General features: G+C 54.6%; 1 long non-coding RNA gene across 1 annotated transcript in view; it reads right to left on the bottom strand.

The window, feature by feature from the left end:
* The window catches only part of LOC147111969 (uncharacterized), an 8,722-nt gene extending 7,645 nt beyond the window's left edge, over positions 1–1,077 (bottom strand). Inside the window, exon 1 of the long non-coding RNA XR_015079790.1 lies at positions 641–1,077. This is a non-coding gene — a long non-coding RNA (uncharacterized LOC147111969). The remainder of the gene's footprint in view (positions 1–640) is intronic.
* Positions 1,078–7,946: the final 6,869 nt, after the last annotated feature.

The following is a 7,946-nucleotide window of genomic DNA, read 5'->3' as shown; positions in this document are numbered from 1 at the left end:
TAAACCACCCGGCCCAAAACAGCCCTGGCAAAGCCGGGCTCCCCCCAGCTAGTCTATATATATAAACGGATACTTCTGTCTATCTGTCTGTCTGTCTATCTGTCTGTCCTTCTGTCTGTCTGTCTGTCCTCAGGTGTGCGTCTGTCCGGCTATGTGCTCGAAAGTTACAGAGCGTACCTACGCGTGCGTTACTTCGAAAGAAAGCTCACCATTCCAAAACGATGGTAAGCCTATTTACATTTCGGCCGGACAAAAATTGCGCCCGCGGTATCCGAAAAACCTTCAAAATTCCGCTCATTAGCATCTCATTATCCACTCATTAGCAACAGAGTGACCTCGAGGTCGACCAATCGTACGCCAGGTTCCTGGCGCGTGCAGCCGGGCCCTCCTACAGTCGAGTGATGGGACAATTGACCAACCCTACGCTTTGGTGACCTGACGGTCGACCAATCGGTGCGTGTGTGGGCGGGCCTTATTGTTCTGAACCGAGGTGAGTCGCCACCATCTTGATTCCAAACTTTTCCTTTCTTTTTCCCGCTTTCTGCGTCTTTCAAAAAAACGTTGCTTTTAAAACACAAATTCTTTTTTAAAAAGTTAATTACTCTCTAAATCTTTTATCTAATCTCATTAATTTTCCTACCTTTCCCCGTTTTTCCAGGTAGGCCTCGAAGCCTCGGCCTCTCCTCCGCACCCACGCCCGAGCTAGGCACCTCCCAGCCCCAGTCGACAAGCGGCCCCCGATCGCCGCCATCTTTGTGAAGGCTGGAGGGGTGGGCCTCAGCCGAGCGCCGCTACCTTACTAAAGGGTGCGCGCGCAGCAGGAGCAGCTGAGACGCGGCGTCTCTCTCTGTTCCCCGCTCGGCTCGGGCGGGGGGGCGGGGCTCTCGGGAGTGCGGATCTCGGGCGGGGCTTAGAGAGCGGCAAGGGTTACCCCGGCAACCGGGCCCGCCGGCCGTCTCTCACAGCCGCAATCGGCTTGGAGAGCGAGAAGGGTTACCCCGGCAACCGGGCCCACCAGCCGCCTCTGAGCCGCACTCAGCGGTCTTGAAGCCAGCTGGGGAGGGCGGGGCTCCGGAGAGCGGGAGGGCGGGGCTCCAGAGAGCGGGAGGCCGGTGCTCGGGAGGGCGGGGGGCGGTGCTCGGGAGGGCGGGGGGCGGGGCTCGGGTCATCGGGGGGGCGGGGCTGGGCTCGCGACATCGCGGGGCGGGAGATCGGGAGGCGGGACATCGGGAGATCGCGGGGCGGGACCTCAGGAGATGGGGGGCGGGGCTAGGGAGATCGGGGGGCGGGGCTCTGGGGCAGGGCTCCGGAGATCGGGGGCGGGGCTTGGGAGATCGGGGGGCGGGGATCGGGGGGGGGCTCTGGAGATCCGGGGGGCGGGGCTCTGGAGATCGGGGGGCGGGGCTCGGGGGTTGGGGTTCGGGTGATGGGGGGGGCGGGGCTCGGGTGATGGGGGGGGCGGGGCTCAGGTGATGGGGGCGGGGCTCGGGAGATCATGGGGCTCGGGGACTCTCCCACTTCCCCCCTCCCCCTCCCTCACCTCCTCCCCTCCACCCCCTCCCCTCCCCCCTCCCTTCCCCCCTCCCCCCTCCCTTCCCCCCCTCCCTTCCCCCCTCCCCTCCCCCTCCTCCCCTCCCCCTCCTCCCCTCCCCCCTCCCCTTCCCCCCCTCCCCTTCCCCCCTCCCCTTCCCCCCTCCCCTTCCCCCCTCCCCTTCCCTCCTCTCCCCTTCCCCCCCTCCCCTTCCCCCCTCCACTTACCCCCTCCACTTACCCCCTCCCCTCCCCTTCTTCCCCCCTGCCCTTCCCCCCTCCCCTTCTTCCCCCCTCCCCTTCCCCCCTCTTTCCCCCCTCCCCTTCCCCCCCCTTTCCCCCTCCCCTTCCCCCCTCTTCCCTTCCCCCCTCTTCCCCCCCTCCCCTTCCCCCCCTCTTCCCCCCCTCTTCCCCCCAGTCGCTCTCTCTCTTCCCCCCAGTCGCTCTCTCTCTTCCCCCCAGTCGCTCTCTCTCTTCCCCCCAGTCGCTCTCTTCCCCCAGTCGCTCTCTCGCTTCCCCCCCAGTCGCTCTCTCTCTTCCCCCCCAGTCGCTCTCTCTCTTCCCCCCCAGTCGCTCTCTCTCTTCCCCCCCAGTCGCTCTCTCTCTTCCCCCCCAGTCGCTCTCTCTCTTCCCCCCCAGTCGCTCTCTCTCTTCCCCCCCAGTCGCTCTCTCTCTTCCCCCCCAGTCGCTCTCTCTCTTCCCTCCCAGTCGCTCTCTCTCTTCCCCCCAGTCGCTCTCTCTCTTCCCCCCCAGTCGCTCTCTCTCTCTTCCTCCCCAGTCGCTCTCTCTCTCTTCCCCCCCAGTCGCTCTCTCTCTTCCCCCCCAAGTCGCTCTTTCTCTCTCTCTCTCTCTCTCTTCCAACAACATGCCCTCGAAAAAGCCTCGGCACCGCCGGGCACTCCAGCGGGTCCCAACGCGTGAGTACAGATGGAGTACCCACGCGTGGACCCGATGGAAGTGCCGGTTTCTTGCATGCACAGTGCATGCGCGGGAAACCGGCATTTCCGGACCTCTGAACGAAGGGGTTCAGAGGTCGAACGCGTGCGCACGGGAGTCTGCGCGTGCGCTTTGAACTTACGTTTTTTTTACAGGTTTTTCCGTGAGGGTAAGTCTTTAGATTTTAGGAATGTAAAAACCAGGCGTAAGGACTGCATTTTAAAAGGTAAGTGGTCTAATAATTAAAGTTAGAAATTTTTTTCCACAGGTTTATTATCTTTAAAGAATTTACAGTAAGGTAAGTATATTTTTAGACCCGATTTCTTGAAAAAAAAAATTTCAGAAATTTGAATAATTGTTTAAAATAATTTTTTAAAGTTATTAATAGTTCATTTAATTAGTGGGATGTTTTTTTAACTTTTATTTGACGTTTAAGTACTGTTTTGGGCGCCCTCTCTCTCTTTGAGTTTGACAGTTCTTACTATCAAACTCATGAATGAACTTTTGCAACCTCCGATTGGTTGCCCAGTGCTCACGTGATCCCAGCCGGCTCCTTGAACTAACTACGCTGCTGGATCACGCAAGCACAGCGCGCCGGGAGCTGGACCGGGCCACAGACCGGAAATCCACGCAGGCCCAGGCCTCAAATGTCAGCGCGCCATGTAAGTGTAGGTCGGGGGCTTGCACCCGCGGGAAGCCCCTGACCCGAAGGTTCAATGGGTATAATATTTATCCAACAGTTCTACCATCAAAATGCATTAGCAGCAGTTGGGCTGACCATCGGATGAGTATAATATCTAGTGAGTGCCTGTCATGTATCCTCTATTTTTATAGAGTATGTAAACTTATACGTTACAAGGGTAGAAAAAATGCTCTTGTGCATCAACATTTTAGAGCTTGGTAAAGGAGCAATTCCTAAGTCATTTATACAACCCATAAGTCATCGAATTGTAGGCTCTCCTTTCTTTCTTTCCTGTCCATTTTAACTCGCGGGCTTCATTTTAATTTCTGGTATCAGCCACCCACCCGAGGTGGGAATGACATTACAAAGTATTACGAAGGCCAGAATTTTCCGGGGTGGTAGCGGGCGCGATCGATGGTTAGTCAGGTGGGAAGGTTGTTATTTTTGATGGTGGGTCGGGAACCTGCTGTCATCTCGCTCCCACGCTCCTTTTCCCCAGGCGAGTCTGTCATCGCGGAGCCGACCCGACTGGCAGTGACAAGGGACCCAATTGAGCTGGTTATCAGGTAGTTTACAGACACTTAAGAGCCTTTTTTCACTTAATTTTTTAATTTCCCTGCATGGCCACAGGATTCACGCAGCTCGGGAACCACGTCTGTCAACCTGAGGCAGGAGTTCCATGCCCATTGCTCCAGCTGATTACTTGACAGCATCAAATGTACAGTAAAAGCTCCCACCTGACAGATGATCACTTTCCTCAGGCAGAAGCTATTGCTCAGTCCATTTCCAGCACAGATTCTGCAGGCTGCAAGTCTTTCCAGCAAACTCTGCATCCAGTGTCACCTCATTGGAAGAACCTCTCTCACCATTGACAGATTGCTTCTGTCATCACTGCTTCACCTGCCATCTATTCCATCAGCATGGATACTGTTTATACTGTCTCACCTTGGTCCTTAGAATCCAACCATGATCAGCCCCAACACCAGCAGCACCAGGCACACCAGCAGCACCAACAACAACAACAACCTGCTCCGCAATCACCTGATGCTGCACAGGACACAGGGCATCAGCACCCGGCCACATTGCGGCCCGGGAGGCCAGGGATGGCCTCATCATGGCTAGATTTACTTCACTTGACTTGTACACCCATATGGCTGCAACATGATGCGCCAGTTTGGCATCACCCCATACCAACATCATAAAGTATCTCTACAATGTCCAAGCCATTCCTTTCACACTCATTACCATTACAGGGGGTACCATTATGTCTCACCATTCACTACAACTCACTAAGCCACTTCCAAAGGTGCACACAAATCTGTCCAAGATCGGAAAGTGTTGAAAAATAAAGATTTTTATGTTTGACACCACATTAACGGAAACTTTACATGAACACTGCATAAAAGACCCATGTGCCTACCCTTGTGTGTTTGTTGGTTGGTATGATTGCACTAGGATGAGGGTGAGTGTGAGGGGTGGCAAGTGAGATGGGGAAGTGATAATGTAGATAGAGAGAGAGGGATGGATGGAGGTGCAAGGTAAGTTGGTGTGAGTAAGGATGTGCAGGAGCAGGGTAGGGAAGGCAGAGTGATGGGGATGTGATGAGAGGCACAGCAGGATGAAGTTGAGTGTGGCTTTGTACTAATGTTTCCTGATCTAATGAGATCATTGAAATGTTTGCAGCACTGCACCCAGGTCCTCCTGACCACATCCCTACTTGTGACCTCCTCTGCAATCTCCAACCAGGCTGTCTTGATCTCCTGGGGAGGTCTCTTCCGTCCATCGGAAGGGAAGAGGACCTCCCTGCATGCTCTGACTCCCTCCATAAGCATACAGAGGGAGTCATCGGAGAACCCGGGTGCAGCCCTCTCCTCTGTGCAGTTATTGTCCGTGTTTGCAGCACTCCAATGCTGTAGTGCACTGACAGCACTATGTTAGATTAAACTTCAAATGTAATGTGGCTATGGTCACTTTAAAGATCCCGACTGAATATGATTCATGAATGATGTCACCAGACCCGCTCCATCTCATTGGGCCGGGTAATGTGCTGAGCGGGCTTAATAGGCCCCATTAAGGTAAATTCATTTTCAACAGTGGGATGGAGCCAGCAGCAGGGTTGGGACCTGCCATGGACACAAAAATTCGGTATCGCCCATTTTGGGGCGCTAATATTGGCCGGACGCAAAATTTAGCGCCCGGCACAAATTATCACCGGTGACCGGGAAATTCATCTCCAGCGCCCCTGGAGTTGATTGGAACGCTAAATCAAGCGCTACACACCTCTCTTAGGGCGCTAATGTCGGGGAACATGGCGCTACTCAAGCTCAGGCGATGTCAATAACCTTATACTCAGACAGACTGGTGCCTTCCAGTTCTTAAAGGGGAAGGTCCATCATGCTGCACAGCCTCACCCTGCTCATTGCTGCATTTGACCTGGGCCTGCAAGGAGGTGCAAATCTTCACCAAAGATTATCATGGCTGCTCAGAGACCCAGGGAGAGAGCTTGCCGGTTTAGTGACCAGGCATTGGACGCTCTGGTTGGCGCTGTGGAACGCCGACGGGCAGTGCTGTTTCCAGACACTGGCAGGAGGCCATTGCCCCGGGAGTTTACAGTGGTGTGGAGGGAGGTTGCCCAGTACGTTTCATCCAGGAGCCTGGTCCAAAGGACTCACATGCAGTGCCACAAGAAGTTCAACAACCTCACTCGGGTGGTCAGGGTGAGTAGATGCATGAAATACCTCTACATCCCACCATCTCAACCTCACTCTTGCACAGATGGTGTAAAGTGCCAAATTCCCAACACTCACCCAACAACTATGCCCATCTACTAAAAGTCACATCCACATCCCACACCTTGCAGACATTAATGGCTATTCAGCTATGGTAGGCACATCTGCCAAACACATAGCTGCACACTCACTCACACGTTGTCCTTTTTCTTGCAGTCCAAGCTTTCTCATAACCGGAGGGAGCAACAACGCACGGGAGGAGGTCAGGCAGAGCTGCACTCCCCTCACACAGCTGGAGGAGCAAGTTCACAGACTCATTGTGAGTCATGTCATGGGCGCTGTGGTAGTTGGAGAGGTCGACCCCCTTGGGGACAGCAACAGCATGTTCATCATCTCTCTCTCCTCTCTCATACCACTTCCCCCTCACAGCACCAGCCATTCCCACTTTCCATCTAACTATACTGTCTCCATTCCTCGTTCCCTTCCTGCCCCCACTGCCCTCACATTAAAGCCACTCTTGTACCTTCCTGCTTTCAGATTGTGAGCCACCACCTGACCAGCCTGTCGCTCAGCCTCCCAGTGGCAGCGACGCGGAAGAGGAGGTGGAACACACAGCCCACGCCTCAACGCCTGCGTCTCCCAAGGGCAAGACATCCGATACTGGAGCCACATGTTTACTGGAGGGGAGCAGCGGGTTTGGACCTGATCTGGGTGAAGCTCCAGGACCCAGCGGGCTGCAGCAACGCCATGGGGGCAGGGAAGCTCAGGGGCCATGTCCCTGGAGGGTGAGTGCGTGCACGAGTTCTGCTGCACAGGACTCGGATGAGGACCTCGATATCGTGGCCATGAATACCCAGGCCTTGAGCATGCACAATGAGCTCATGGGTGCAATGGCAAGGGTGCCTGACAGCATGGATGCACTGGCTAGGAGCGTGAAGGAGTCCGCCACTAGCACAGCTGTCATCTGTGCGCAAACCCTTGAATCCATCCTTGCCTCATTGCAGAGGATGGTGGAATTGCAGGGAGATTGTGGTGAACCAGAGCCCATTAAGCGTGTAGTGGGTGAAGTGGCAGGACCTATTGTAGCACAGGCCGATGCAACACAAAGGCTTAGTGCTGGATTCAAGTCATTGGTTGGTGCCATCTAGCATCAGACTGCTCTCATGCAGTCTCAGATTGATGCCACACAAACGCTGGCTGCTGCCATCATAGCTGGGTCAACCACTGTCCAACGGGGATCTCATGGTGCTGCAGCAGGCCAGCAATCTGTGCTCAAGCAGATTGCTCTGGATGCTGAGGTTCTGCCCCGGGGGAGTGGCAGTGTGTCGGTCAAGCAGGAAGGTGCTGTCCTCTCTCAGGATGACAGCATTCCTGCTGCCACCACTGCCACTCCGCCATTGCACTTGCCACAGCCTGTAACCCAGCCAGCCCAGACTGCCGCTGCCCATACAGAGTTGGTGCAGTCTGCAGCCGGACCCTCCAGGCCCAGAGCTGGTCGAGGCCGTCCTTCAAGGCCATCTGCAGTCTCTGGATCTGACATTCAGCAGCCTTCCACCAGCCTTACTGCAGCCACTGGGGCCACATTACGGAGGAGCAGTAGGGTTGGAAGGGGGGAAGTGCGAAGGGGAGGGAGATCATTGAAGAAGGTCAAATAACTAAAATTTCTCTAACATATGGGGGGGAATGTTTGTTGGATGTGTATGTAAATATATTCACTCTGTTAAGACTTATTTTGATGTGGTAAGAACCAGTTTTGTTTGTTAATGAATTGTGTTTGTTTGTTATTGGTTGTGCTTAATAAGACACAGTTGGTCAGAAAAATAATTTTTTTTATTGAAACATTACAAATTTCCTCATGTTACTCATTGGAGCTTTGTCCGGTAATAGGGTTTGCGGGATGGCTGGAGTGATGTGCTTGTTGATCCCAAAAGCCATCTTCTCTGTCATTCATCAGAAGCGCTGTGCTATGAGGCGTTCATGAACGGCCCTTGCAGAAGCAACATTGAGCGCCGCCCTCCCACGTTGCTGCTGTTCCTCCCCCTTTTCATCCTCCTTCTCTGCCTCCTCCT

Source organism: Somniosus microcephalus, chromosome 10, assembly GCF_052327205.1.
Source record: "Somniosus microcephalus isolate GS21.2 chromosome 10, FLI_Smic_1.0, whole genome shotgun sequence".
NCBI lineage: Eukaryota > Metazoa > Chordata > Chondrichthyes > Squaliformes > Somniosidae > Somniosus > Somniosus microcephalus.
This window is presented reverse-complemented; position numbering and strand designations above follow the sequence as displayed.